Consider the following 14,092-nt stretch of genomic DNA (forward strand, 5'->3'; position numbering starts at 1 on the left):
TGCTTGTAAAAATGAAACTACCTGAAACACTACATCTTTCATCTCCATGTTAACCTTTTCCTCACTTTCATCATCAATCTTCATTGTCATTGTTTCCGACGTACTATTCCCAAAGAGAGTGTTGTTGCACACGCAAATTGACGAAGTCTGACTGTGTGACTTTTAACTGAGCTACAAGACGTGCATTTTCTGTTTTCTAAGCGTTCACTCTAACCTCTGTAGGTGATCCACCAGTGTTGGGACTTCCATCAGCACTATGAGGAGCATTTATCATTGTACTGACCAACTTGATAGGGTCTTGAAAGGGGGGGATTTCGTGTGAGGTCATACCATTTTTATTTCTTGGACAATTTCGGAGGGCTGTGACGCAGGGATGGGTCTTTTTTGTAAACATTGCATAATTAATTCCACGTAGCATGTGTCTACCATCTACTTCTCAATTTGTTTGTATCAGTGATGGAGAATACCAAATTTGTACTCGTTTAGGTCGCCGTTGAGTAATAACGTGAACCCATAAGCTCACAAATGCAAATATATCATCTTTAAAAACCACTACTGTTGGCAATCCCAGTAAAAGCTGATGACATGTGTACCCGTTGTGGTCTCAAAAGACGACTCATCAGAGGGACCTTGTCCCCAAAACACTTTATAAACTGGAGATAGCCAAGTTTTAGCTGTGAGATTTGAAGTGAGGAAGACGGGCTGCTGGCTGTGTAGGCTGCCATGAGGTATAGATGGTACTGGTCTGAAAACACTGCAGACCTAATGCAGTGTCGAGAAGAATAGATACTTTAAGATAGTCTGGTAGGTTACTAAACCTACGGGTAAGCATTGACTCAATGTAAAGTCTATTTGTTCAATGACCAGTATAGGCAACAGGCTACTCTTTGGAAAGGAGACACCTAAGAATTGAAAGGATGTTAGGATGTCTTAGTCGTGCATAACGATGACATTCTTCTGCTACTTTCTCAGTAATGACAGCATACTCTGGATCGTGTTTCTCCTTTGAGTTGTGAGACCTTTTCGTTGGCTGTGACAGCTACAGCGGACAATCCTCCAAGAGAGACTTCATTTCAAAACTGTAGAAAGGTGTTCGTCTCAGTTTCTCGTCCAGTCTCTTCTATACTTGTATCAATGAGTACATCCTGCAACAGTGACGAAGTTCAGCTTCTGGACTGCTCAAGAGAACGAGAAGAATGCCATAGTAACTTTTCTCTTGCAAAAACAAACGTACTTTATGAATAGCGTTTATAATACTCAGTACATAAATAATTTAATTTCTGATAATGATATTCATTGAACACATTAAAAGGCTTTAGATGACAAAAAATTATTAAAACTTGCCTACTATGTACTAAAATAATTAATAAAAATGTGTACTCTATAATAATAATTATCTTTTAAACAGTTTAGAAACATAAATAATGTTAAAAACAGCATAGGTGTTAGTGATAGGGTTGCCATGACACGATTGTTTGTCATTTTCAAGACTGTTGCTGCAGTGCCTGGTGGAGTAGATCACAAGAAGACTTATGTTTCTTCCAATGTTTCACCTGACATTCTCTGAAGAATATAAATAGATTATTGAATGAAGAATTGACAAACGAGTCAATAGATGAATGAAGAGATGTGTACAGAAAAAGAAACAATGAACACAACATTGTAATAGCAGATGAACAACAATTGAACATATTACTCAATAAGACACTACCTTCCACCAATACCATTCGCTACGACATCGTGAACATCTTTTACAAGCTTCCCTTGTACAGAGAGCACACTTAGGAGGGCCATCAACTAATGTCTCTAGTACATCAAACTTATAAAAGAATCAACCCATCTGTATATAACAGAGAGGAAGACATTATAATTTCCAAGGAGGAGTTCAACAGATGTGGTTTGTATTCCTCTAAAAAGAGGAGGATAGTATAACCACATTGTTAGAACACCTGGTTATATACTAGGTATTATAACTACAGAATTTAAAATACAAATGTACACACTGACCAATATATGTATAATGACATATTGTACATATATTCAATGTATAATACAGTCATATGTTTTCACTAATATAGGGGGAATCTGTTCTTGTCATATACACAATAATACCTTGATGCTTGACTTTTCAAATTTTCTGGGTCTGGTTCAAGCAGCAATTTGCTTGTGTTTCTTGGCAAACTCCACCCACTGATCCTTCCCTTCCTTTAGTATCCGATCATATATTACAGGAACCTATAGAGAAGTATGTGCAACCTTTATCCTCATTCCCATGCACTAGTCTGGAATCAGTCATACCTGTTCTAGAATGAGTCCAGTGGTTAGCTGGTGGTTCCATAAGAGACAATTGTTGAGATAGCGTTGCAATGGAATAAATAAGGAACCTGTTCCAATACAGGCTCAATGAGATATCCACGAACTATAAAATGATATGTTCTGGTAATACCACACCTGTATACTATACCACTAGGTATTGTTTAGTCTAATATCAGTAATTACCATTTATACTATGCCACTCCTTTCACACTTAGTATAGAAGACAAAGTGCTACTAGTAGCAGTAAACAACCAGACATTGTACTCACTTATTTTATCATTATTTAAATATTATGGTATTGGCATACCTTTAATAAATGCTCCTTTTTATATGAGTATATTCATATTTGTTTTGACTGTGTTCATCCATCAGTAAATTATATAGTGTAAGCCACACCTTAAGACAATGACATCATTATTACATCATCAACCCAAAACATACTTGTCCTTCTAGTTTAGTAAGTTTCAGACGATCTGATCGGTCAATCCTCCCGCCATTTCCCATCTTCGTATTTCATCAGCTCACCTAATTGGTTGAAACCACAATCATGAATATTATTAAGAACCACCTCCTACCTTTACTATCATTTTTACTCCATGGATTCATTTGAATGACATTAACCAAAAGACAATGGAAAATCTACACATTGCAAGTCAAAACAAATATGTTGCCATGACAACTGCTGCTATGACTTAACTGTATCTCTTACCATGTGTGTTAAGTAAGCGAGTAGACACACTTAATGAAAAACTAAAAAATATATATATGTTTTATTTATATATATTATGTATTATTATACCTTCTTAGGTGATTAGTGATGTAGTGACTAATTGATAAACACTTCATTTGTATACCAAAGTTAATTTTTTTTGTTGTTCTTCCAACTCCCTACAAAAATATAACACATATTTTGGTGTTATTTTACTATATCATACTTGATGTATTGTCTTATCATTTGAACTACTAACGTCATCCTCCTCCATCCCTAGAGTAATTAGTTCAGTTATTTTCCTATTGAATGTATAATATTGTTTGGGTGGGTGTGTGGCAAGTGGGTGAGCCAAACCTATGACAATAGTCTATTAAATCAAGCACACTTTCATCCAAACATTCACAAACTTCCTGTTAAAAACAGTCAAATTTAAAACACTGTCACAATATGACATTTGTCTTACTTGATAGAATAAAATTTACTTCAAGGAGACTGACCAGTGACGCTTCATGATAAAGCTAACAGATAGAAAAAGAGATAATATCTAAATTTAATGACAATATATGTCATTTCTATATCAATGGATACTTGAATTAATAACTATAAAGTTTATGGATCTTGGTGTACCACTAGATAAGTTGGAAAGCTTGTCCTTGGAGTAACTGACTGTTTAAAAAGAAGGGGGAACACCCTTTTCTTCCAAACATCCACAACAAGTAGCTCATGAATGACAACAATAACCTTTAAGAGAAGATAAAACTTCATTATAAATGTAAATGTAATAATACTGTATAGTGGTATTTGTGTTGTTTCCAAAATAGTGTTTGGCAGGTTTAAATTTGGAGAATCATTAAAATTTGACAATACTAATTAATATTTATATGGGTGTGGCTGCCATTGGCGAGGATTAAATTTGTAAAGTTGCTAAAATTAAAACCCCTGTGATACTCAATGACCTATGATATAGAATATCAAACTTATACAATAATAATAATAACATCATGTTTACTAATTTATTCACCTTGTTATAAGACATGAGAAATGTTTTAATAAATTCATCTGTATTGTTTGATACATTGACTACAGCTTGCATGGCCAGTTTTTCTAATCGCTCTCTTTTGTACTGACCATCTATTAAAAAAAATTATTAATGTGTTATTATTAATCAGTTTGACTAATTATTGATTTTGTATCTGATAAGTACTTCCCCCTCTTCTCACCTCTCTGATCCAATTGTAGCCACACCATTTCTTGGAGCTCTTTAACAAATGCCTCAGCTTCAGTAGGAAGACAATATGATCACTACTATTGAATAATATAAGAGTATAACTAAATCAAATAAATAATACTATACTCACCTTTCCATGCCTGCAGAGTAAATAGGGGTATGACTAAAAATCGTATACGGAAGTGAACGGAAACATTCTAAAATTTTCTTAGGAAAAATAATTGAAGAAAAACTAATTAAAGTTTGCTCCGTATACTCGACACACCTTATCATACAACACTGCAATTTACGATGCTTTCTCTGAGAAGAATTATATATTTAAGAGGATCCTTTACAAGACTCTATCAACCAGTACAGCTAGAAGTGAGTACATTTACCATCTATTATTAAATAAATAATATGTTTTTGTTCCCAGACTCCTTGGTATTATTAATTATAAAATAACTAATTTTAGGCAGTTCCTGGAAGTAAACAATAGGATAGGGATTACATCATCCCCATTCCTAAGCATAGTAACATGTGCTTGTGTGTTACTATTATAGAAACTGCATCATTAAACCCAGAAGGACCCTAATTTTATAATCAATAGTGTTAGAAATTAGACCAGATAATGAGCATTTCTTGTTTAGTTTTTCAAACAACGTTCCAATGAAGTACTCATAGCCAGTGCAGTACGTACTCCAGTGGGTAGTTTCCGCGGATCACTCTCCTCACTTCCAGCTAGTAAATTAGGAAGCATTGCTATACAAGCTGCTATTGAACGAGCTGGAATTACACCTGAACAAGTAAGACAAAATGTCAGAGATATCTTAGAACATTTCTTAGTTTATTTTTATTATTCATATAGAAAAATATAGTAGGCAACATATATATGTGTGATAATAATTCTGACTCTCTCTTTTAGTATCTTATTAATAACACAATTATATTAAGAAGTACAATATACTGTGATGTCATACTTGTACTTATTGTTTCTGTCACAGATTCAAGAAGTATACATGGGGAAATGTATTAACAGCTGGACAAGGACAAGCTCCGGCAAGGCAGGCAGCTTTGGGGGGCAGGGCTACCGATCTCAACTCCTTGTACCACAGTGAACAAAGTGTGTGCATCAGGTACTAAATCTATTATGATGGCAGCGCTCAATCTTTAGCTTGTGGTAGTCAGGATTGTATGATTGCTGGTGGTATGGAATCAATGAGTCTAGTCCCTTATTATCTTAGTAAAGGACGAGAAGGGTTTGGCTATGGACATCAGAATATTGAGGATGGTATCATTAAGGATGGACTGTGGGATGTTTATAATCAGTTTCATATGGGAATGTGTGCTGAGGATATGCTGAGAAATATGACATATCACGTCTTGAACAAGATGAATACGCTAAAAGATTCTTATCAACTGTCTGCTAAAGCATCCGAGAGTGGGTTACTGGCTAAAGAGATAATTCCTGTCAGTATATACAGAAAAAAGGGAAACCAGATGTTACTATTGAGCATGATGAGGAATATTTACGAGCTAATTTTGAAAAGTTTCCCACTCTTAAACCAGTCTTTTAAGAAAGAGGAAGATGGAGGTACAGTCACAGCAGCTAATGCCTCAACGCTCAATGATGGAGGAGCTGCTTGTGTGTTCTAATGACAGAGAGCTATGCTCAATCTCATGGTATAAAACCATTAGCAAGGATTGTTTGGTTTTGGAGATGCAGCTGTAGCTCCTGTTGACTTTCCCACAGCTCCAGCAGCTGCTATTCCTAAGGTATTGGATGCCTGTGGGCTAACTAAAGATGATATAGCTCTATGTGAAATTAATGAAGCATTTTCAGTTGTTGTCTTAGCTAATATCAAGATACTTGACCTTGACCCTAATAAGGTCAATATACACGGTGGAGCTGTCTCTCTAGGTCATCCTATTGGTATGAGTGGGTACACGTATTGTCGCACATTTGGTCCATAACTTGGAGCAAGGACAGAAAGGAATGGTTGCTATTTGTAATGGAGGAGGTGGAGCAGCAGCCCTCATTCTTGAGAAGCTATAATTACTGCTCTACTATGTGATTGGGAATGTCATATGACTTTCATGTGACTAATGTAGTTGTATTTCTTTGTATAGTGGTTAGTCTAACATTTTTGTCTAAAAATTAAAATTAAATTTCTAATACAGTCAAAAAATTGTCCAAAAATTGTCACACAAAAACTAGAGTTGATTAGCTATCAGCAAAAGTTATAATATTCTTTTAACGAAATCGATATTGGATAAATGGAATATCCATATCATCATCACTACAAGTAATGACAAAGACCAAACTACGACGAGATAATGGTATGTCTTTTTGACTTGCCTCCTTTGCCACTTCAGACATTCTAAGAAACAAAATAAAATTTAACTCTTATTATTTTTAGTTTATTTACGGCCATTTTCTTTTTCTCTCTACTTTTGCTGGATCCATGAATGTAGAGTAAACATAGCTTTATCATACTTGATCATAAATATATTTAATTTTTGTTCATTCTACAATATAAATAAAAGATACCTATAATAATAAATGAAAACTTACTTAAAATAATCCATAAATTCTTCCAGAGTCATCTCGCTACCATCATCTCTTTTACCCTGAATTTCAAACCTGTCCCACAAAGTCCACACTGTCTCGTAATAGAAGGAAAAAGAGTTTTTATTTATTCATCCATTCAACTCGGTATCTGTCCATCAGTTACCTTATTCTTGGGTGCTGGCATTGGTTCAGAAAATCCAAAAAATGGCAGTGCTAGATTAACAAATCCATTCTTGTATGTCTCTATCTTTTTGCTTTTTATTAGCCAACTACACACTACACACATCAGTATGTCACAGACTTCACATCTTCACTGATTCTCACCTTGTACAATTCAAGACAGACCAGTCCTACTACAAGAGAAGTTGTTGTAGCAATAGCTGGAATGATTTTACCAGCTATACCTTTACTCTATACAGTAGACACTCATATAATTTATTGAATGGGACCAATGGGTGTGGTTTACCTTGTGACGATCAGCAGTTTTCAATATCATAGTTAGTAGCACGTAAGTTAGAACAAGCTACAATAAAGTCCTATGATGAGTTAGTATCATCATCCTGTAGAGATATTAAAATAAATATGACTTGAGTTAAAAGGCCACCTTTCAAATTCTAGCTGAAACATTGGTAAGATCTTTGAGTTGATCCACTGGAGGAATAGCTCCTTTAACAGTCTCAAGCTCATTTTTCATCAACAGTAGCTGCCTCACTAGCAGCTTTAGCTTCAGCATCTGTTGTCTGAATAACCACACCTATGTGAGTGAGAGAGAGAGAGAGAATCAGTTTATTTATTATCTGGTATATTACCTGATTTAGGTACAAAATGAGAGTACTTGGAACACTCATTACTTTCTTTAATGTAGTTTCCTATTCTTTATTTGGTTCAATCTTGTAAGTCTCAGCAAACAAGATACTACCAGCTACAATGAAGGTCAAGATGGAAATCCTACAAGACCAAACATACACACTTTGGCTCCTCCTCCTGCTGATCTCATCTTACCTCATTAACATCAAATATAATAGGTTTAGGACACCGTTTAGGACCAGACCAAAATGCGCTGACCAGTACTTGTCTTATGATTAGCAGGAAAAACATGAGAAGTGACAATAGGTGGTTTATGATAGTACTCCGAAATAGAAGTCTAGTCCAACGAATACAATCATCAAATGATGTAGGACGAGAATCACAATAGCTGTCTTCAATATACGAAGAGTGTTGATCTGAAGGAGTTAGGTATGTAGGTAGGGAGAAATAAATACCAATTTAGCAATCAAAATTCAACTCACAGAGTCATTACCAGACATGTTTATCTACTCTTTCCATGAACTTTGGTATCACTGTATTGAAGATGAATGGATAATGAAACTGAAAATATAATTTACTCAAAACATTACGTGGAGATATTTGATTGACAGATATGAGCTGGCTCACTGTAAAGCTCTTCAAACTTCTCTCTAGCCACACTAATAATAACAAAAGATACATCATTATATATTTTAGATCAGTAGTTACTTGTAGAGTGTGTTCAATAGCATTAGGGAAGTTATGTAAAGTACAAATAGGAACTGTCTTCTCTGGGGATCTTGTGATGAGCCATAACTCTCAGTGACATTAGGTAAGACCACTGAATGTTTACCCTTAGTACCCAGAGTTACCAGACTCTAATAATGGCTTACGATAATAGACCAGCGCTCATCCATGTAAGACCTAGGGGTGGCCATAAAATGGAGGTTGGCTTTATATAGAATAAACTAACGTGCAGTAACATTATCCAAAGCATTACATACTCCATCTAATGCTTCAAAAAAGTCATCATTATAAAACTCTAAACACACAAAGAGAATTATATATAATATAATAGAGTGGTGTCTGTTGTATTGATTACCTTCAGTCTCTGGTCCTACTCTATTCTGATGAGCCTCAATATTAATAGCAGGATTCATTTCTTTTAACAGCATTAGCTGCTACAGTACTTTTAGGTTTCTGGGATTTGTATATATAGTAGTATATAATTATAGACTCGTATGTGTACCTGATATCCCAGGAACGAAACAGAAATTGACGATTGAGATTACTCTTTTCAATAGATCCAGTCAGTCGGACAAAGACACGCCCATTAGGACCAGCTCCAACACCCATCATACACAAAGTTTTTAAGTAACTCACAACCAATTGCACCAGCACCAACCTGTGCATGGGTGTGTGTATGAGAGAGAAGAGAGAGAGAGAGAGAGAGAGAGAGAGAGAGAGAGAGAGGAAAGAGAGAGAGTGAGAGATAACTAGAAATGAACCTGATATGATTGTGGCAAGCTTTCTTCTCTGATAATAGTACACTGATTACTATTGATATTACTAAGTTAATATTATCTACACTATAGTCTTATCAGTTGACAACACACACATACATATCATAGTGAACTACATTGTTAATGTAAAGATTGAATAGATAGACTTTAAAGGGAAATTATATTCACTTACTACAAAATATTTGAGTCTTTCCAACTTCTGATTTGAAAGTCAGCTCCAAATATGGCTATCTGTCCATCATAACGTGATCCTTGACCACTTGCTACACTCTCATCAACATCATCTCCTTCTTCACTTAGACATTTCTAGTGCATCAAAATAGAAACCATTGAATAGTGGACCAAAACGTTCCCAACTACAAGCCTAACAAGAAAATGATTCATTCATATATCTACTTTGTTATTTCTCATTCTTACTTTCATGAACTTCTTGAGCAGTAATGGAACCAATAACAGCTTGTATTGGACTACAATCACCAGATGACAAGTAAGATAATTTTAACATAAGAACGTTCATCTATTTCATCAACCTAACAACAACACACTCTTATAATCGTTGTTGTGTGTTTGTGGGGTGTGTGTGTGTGTGTGTGTGTGTCTGTCTGTCTGTCTGTCTGTACCTTTGCTATAGCAGTGCTTGCACTTCTTTGACTACTTCATAAAAACTTGGTACACATCTTCTTTGCTTATAAGGACGAGGTAATGAGCCATACTTTTGTTTTATAACTATGTAGAGGCCTAATATATCATATCACATAAATTATATTAACTGTAAACATATACTACTGACCTGGAATCCAATATGAAGCTGAGCTGGACGAACGTTCAAACTTAGCAAAGTCAGAGATAAGGTACTCTGGTTCATTCAATGAGGCTTTAATTGATTTCTATAGTAAAATAAGAACACAATAAAATAAAATAAAATAATAAACCTAATGACTAACAAAGTTAATGGCTTTGGGTTTCTTGACTTGAATAGCCCACCTCCACGAATATAATCACTAAACTCACGTGTGTCACCAATACTGAAAGAATATGGATCTAAAATATAACTCTCTAATAAGGTCAAGATACTACTGTAAACTAACAATACCCAGTGACTTGACGACCAGCACATCCATTAAGTTCAGTCATTACCTTCGATTTCATGGAAAGTAACAAAATCCTCATCAGTTAGATTGTGACGGGATTCATCTGAACAAGGTGACCACACCCTCCTCATCCTAAGATAATACCACAGTCATGTGATAAATGTGTTTTTAATGTGAAATAGATAGATTATAATATACTATGTTCCAGTTACTTACTTTAGTAATTGATGATACCATTGCACATATGGGATTTTCACCAGTCCACATCAGCTACAACAAACCCTTTACCAAAATGCACAAAATACTTGCCTAAAATAATAAACGTTTCTTGAATATTTTCCCATTTTCATTTTCATTTTACCAACTAACCCAAATAGTCCCTTGGTATCACAGACAATGAACTTGGTATCATGAGCATGACAGAATTCTCCTATACGGTAACTGATCTCCCAAACTTGAGTCCAGTTAATACCACAAACCTACACTCATAATAAAACAAAGTTAAATCTAAACAAGAGAGAGAGGGGAGAGAGAAGAGAGAGAGAGAGAGAGAGAGAGAGAGAGAGAGAGAGAGAGAGAGAGAAAGAGAGAGAGAGAGAGTAACTACAATTGACCTGATAGTTGCAAGCTCTCTCCTCTGATAATGGTCCAGTCCTACATCAACAGGGACATAGTGGTTGAGCTCAGCCAAATGAGATTGTGATACCTCAGCAATATTTTTGCCAATATCTGCTTTCAGTCAAAAGACTATATCAATAACATCAAGTTAGTAGTTAGTCATTCTACCACCATTATATAGTTACCTGTAGGAAGATGACTTAACTGGACAGTTATCGGATCATAGATTGTCACAGACTTACTCCAGCTAATAACCACATTCTTAGCTATAAAAGAAACAATCCTGCTACAGATATAAGAATCATTACCAACTTCATTCCAAGTCCTTTCATAACCAGGCAATGAAGACATTAGATACTACCATTTTTACGCATAGCATCATGACCCAATACTAAGCGGTATTATACAAGAGAGAGAAATATCATAGAGACCAAGGTTAGTCAAATAACTTACAGTTGTTCAGAGTACAGGCCCTCATCAATTTTTTCTTTTGGCTCTGCCATCTCAATCTAAATATATTAAAAAACAGTTAAATACCATATTATAACAAGTCTTTTTACTAACTCCCTTCAACCCTATCTCAGCTCTTCTTTTAGGAAAGAAGGACTATACTGTTCAATGGACATATAAAAATGAAAAACCAAACAGTTTAGCAACAATTAGGAGTATTCATTATATTATACCTGCTACGTGCCTTTGCCAGACAGCAAGGTGAATCCGTTTCAGGAAGTGGGAGGTTAATATGAATATTTATCGTTTTCTGAAAAATTCATACGTGACACTATATATCCTTAAAAGCCATGCAAACTCCACACATTCACAAACTATAAAAAGTAGACAGACTTTAAATCCACTTTTACAGTGACGACTAACACATTTGTATCATTATCATGACCATACTAATGATAGTACTAGCAATAGTAGCAATGAAGCTCAGTCTCAAGTGGACCAAGGTGCAGAGCAAATTCTGCCAGAATCATTGTCTTTGCTGCCTGTTGCTGCTGCTGCTGCAATACTAACACTACAGAGGATGACAAACCAGTACTACTAAATTTGCTCAATACCTCAAAAATTCAGACCCCATAACCAAGATCTAAGAAGGTTTATATTGTGCTTTTGTGGATCTTAATGACTCAGGGTATCTACAATTATACTATATTTAATCTGGAGGGTTACTTGATGTTGGAGCATACAAGTCATCCAATCTATATCATAGGTACCTCACAGTTTTATTGCATTGATTCTATATCCAATGGCTGGTATTATAGGAGGTCTACTGGACTCGATATAAAATGTTGGTATCAGGAACTGTACTGATGTTTTGTTAGCTTTATTTATTTCACCATTTGCTTATGTAGCCTCAGGTTTCTAGATAATGCTAAAAGAGTGGAAATTGGTGGCTTATTAATAGCAATATTCCTCATACCATTTCAGATTGGTCTTGCAATATTTGAATCAATATAATTCAGTTTGGGACTGATCAATTGTTATTTGCTTCATCAGATCAACTCAGCAATTTTGTTCATTGGTCTTTTTGGTGTATGTATTTCATGCCTGTACTTGTTATTCTATTAGTATCATGTCCTATAAACATGGCTTCAATTTGCTACTGCTCCTCCGTTGAAGTACATAACTCTTATTATTATTATTATAATAGTACTCCTTCCTTGCTCACGACGGCACTTAGAGATACGTCAGATTGTTCGCAAAAACCCCATAAAACTTGTTCATGGGGTATTAAAATACGCTAAGAATCACAAGTACCCACTCAATCGTAGTGCATTCACATATAATGATGAGAACCACAAAATCGCATCAATTTTGCAAAGAAAACGATATGGTGACCTTACACTACAGAAGAGGTAGAAGATGTCAAAACTCTTGGACGTATTATTGTTCTACTTTTGTCTCTGTTTGGATTTCTTTTAATTGACAATACTAGCATTTTTATAGAACAGTATAAACATTGATGTCTACAACATTTAATACAGGCATTATTACACGATCGCAATGTTTAATTGAAAATTATTTTGTCACCTATTTAGTCATTATTATCGGAGTACCCATATACAAGTTGATTCTGACTCCATTCTTCTACAAATTCTTGCCAAACATGATTAAAAGAATGGGAGCTGGTTTTGTTGGTGACCTTGTTCTCTCTCCTGCTTGAGCTTGCCATGTCGGTGTTGATAACAATGCATTTAGACATTAGGATTTGTTGATGCATGTGGCAGAAATTTAATAAATGCATCCTTTCCAGACTATTCCCACCCAACCTAACACCATTGCTCAGTCAATACACTTTAATTGTTCCACAATTTTTGAATGGTTTCAGTTTGTTACTGGTCTTCCTGACGCATTAGAATTCATACTAGCTCAGTCACCTCGAAGTATGCAGGGTCTATTGGTAGGGTTTTGGTATGCACTCCAATCAGTCAATGTACTGTTATCAACGATCCTATTGCTAATACTGCAGCTGTTCTTACATTTTCATATGCTGTTAGAGTTGGCTTTGTTAGTGCATCTTTTCTTCTGTATATTTTTGCAGCATATTGGTATAAAGGAAGAATCAGGCAGAGTCCTCCTATTATAAGACAACGTACAATTATCGAAGAATATACAGAACGCAACTTGTATCATGATCAACAAGCTATGGAGAATCCAGTTGATCCTAATGACCCATACATTATTGGAACATATAACTTAGACGACTATACTATCATGAGTGTCGCATCTTTGTAATAGTTCCTTGTGCTTTTACATTTGTTGTTTATATTCATAACTTTGCATCATAATTAAAGCTAATAATTAGGTTGTTAATGAATAAACATTACTACTACACAGCTGGGCATGAGATAGCATGTGCGTACAGTTTCCTGCTATTTAAGACCCTATTGTTGATTGCAAGTTGCTGAAGACGAACAGAATAAAAAGACAGGCCTCAAGAACGATTTGGCAATTTATTTCTTTCATGATACAACTGATGAACAGTACGAGTTAGAGAAACAGTCTGCAACGAGTTGTTTAGGGTCCTGAAATATTAAATCACCGTAGTTCTCCGTATACTCTTCGAGTTTGTCGTCGGAGAAGCTACCCTAAATAGGAGCAAAGAACAGCTTGTGGGGTGTTTCTGAGAGCTGGTTTGTTTTTGAGTCTTCTTCTATCACTTCATGTCCATTGAGAATCATCATCAGTTGAGTCCACCTGCGAAGAAACGTCGCATTGAAAACCACATCCACGAGGTAGTACCATGTGTGTGAAGGATAG

General features: G+C 35.4%; 2 pseudogenes; one reads left to right on the forward strand and one right to left on the reverse strand.

The window, feature by feature from the left end:
* The first annotated feature begins 1,134 nt into the window (after positions 1 to 1,134).
* On the forward strand, positions 1,135 to 6,291 carry LOC121391446 (annotated as a pseudogene).
* A 515-nt stretch (positions 6,292 to 6,806) lies between these two features.
* LOC121391445 lies at positions 6,807 to 11,157 on the reverse strand (annotated as a pseudogene).
* Positions 11,158 to 14,092: the final 2,935 nt, after the last annotated feature.

Source organism: Gigantopelta aegis, unplaced genomic scaffold, assembly GCF_016097555.1.
Source record: "Gigantopelta aegis isolate Gae_Host unplaced genomic scaffold, Gae_host_genome ctg2436_pilon_pilon, whole genome shotgun sequence".
NCBI classification, from domain to species: Eukaryota; Metazoa; Mollusca; class Gastropoda; order Neomphalida; family Peltospiridae; genus Gigantopelta; species Gigantopelta aegis.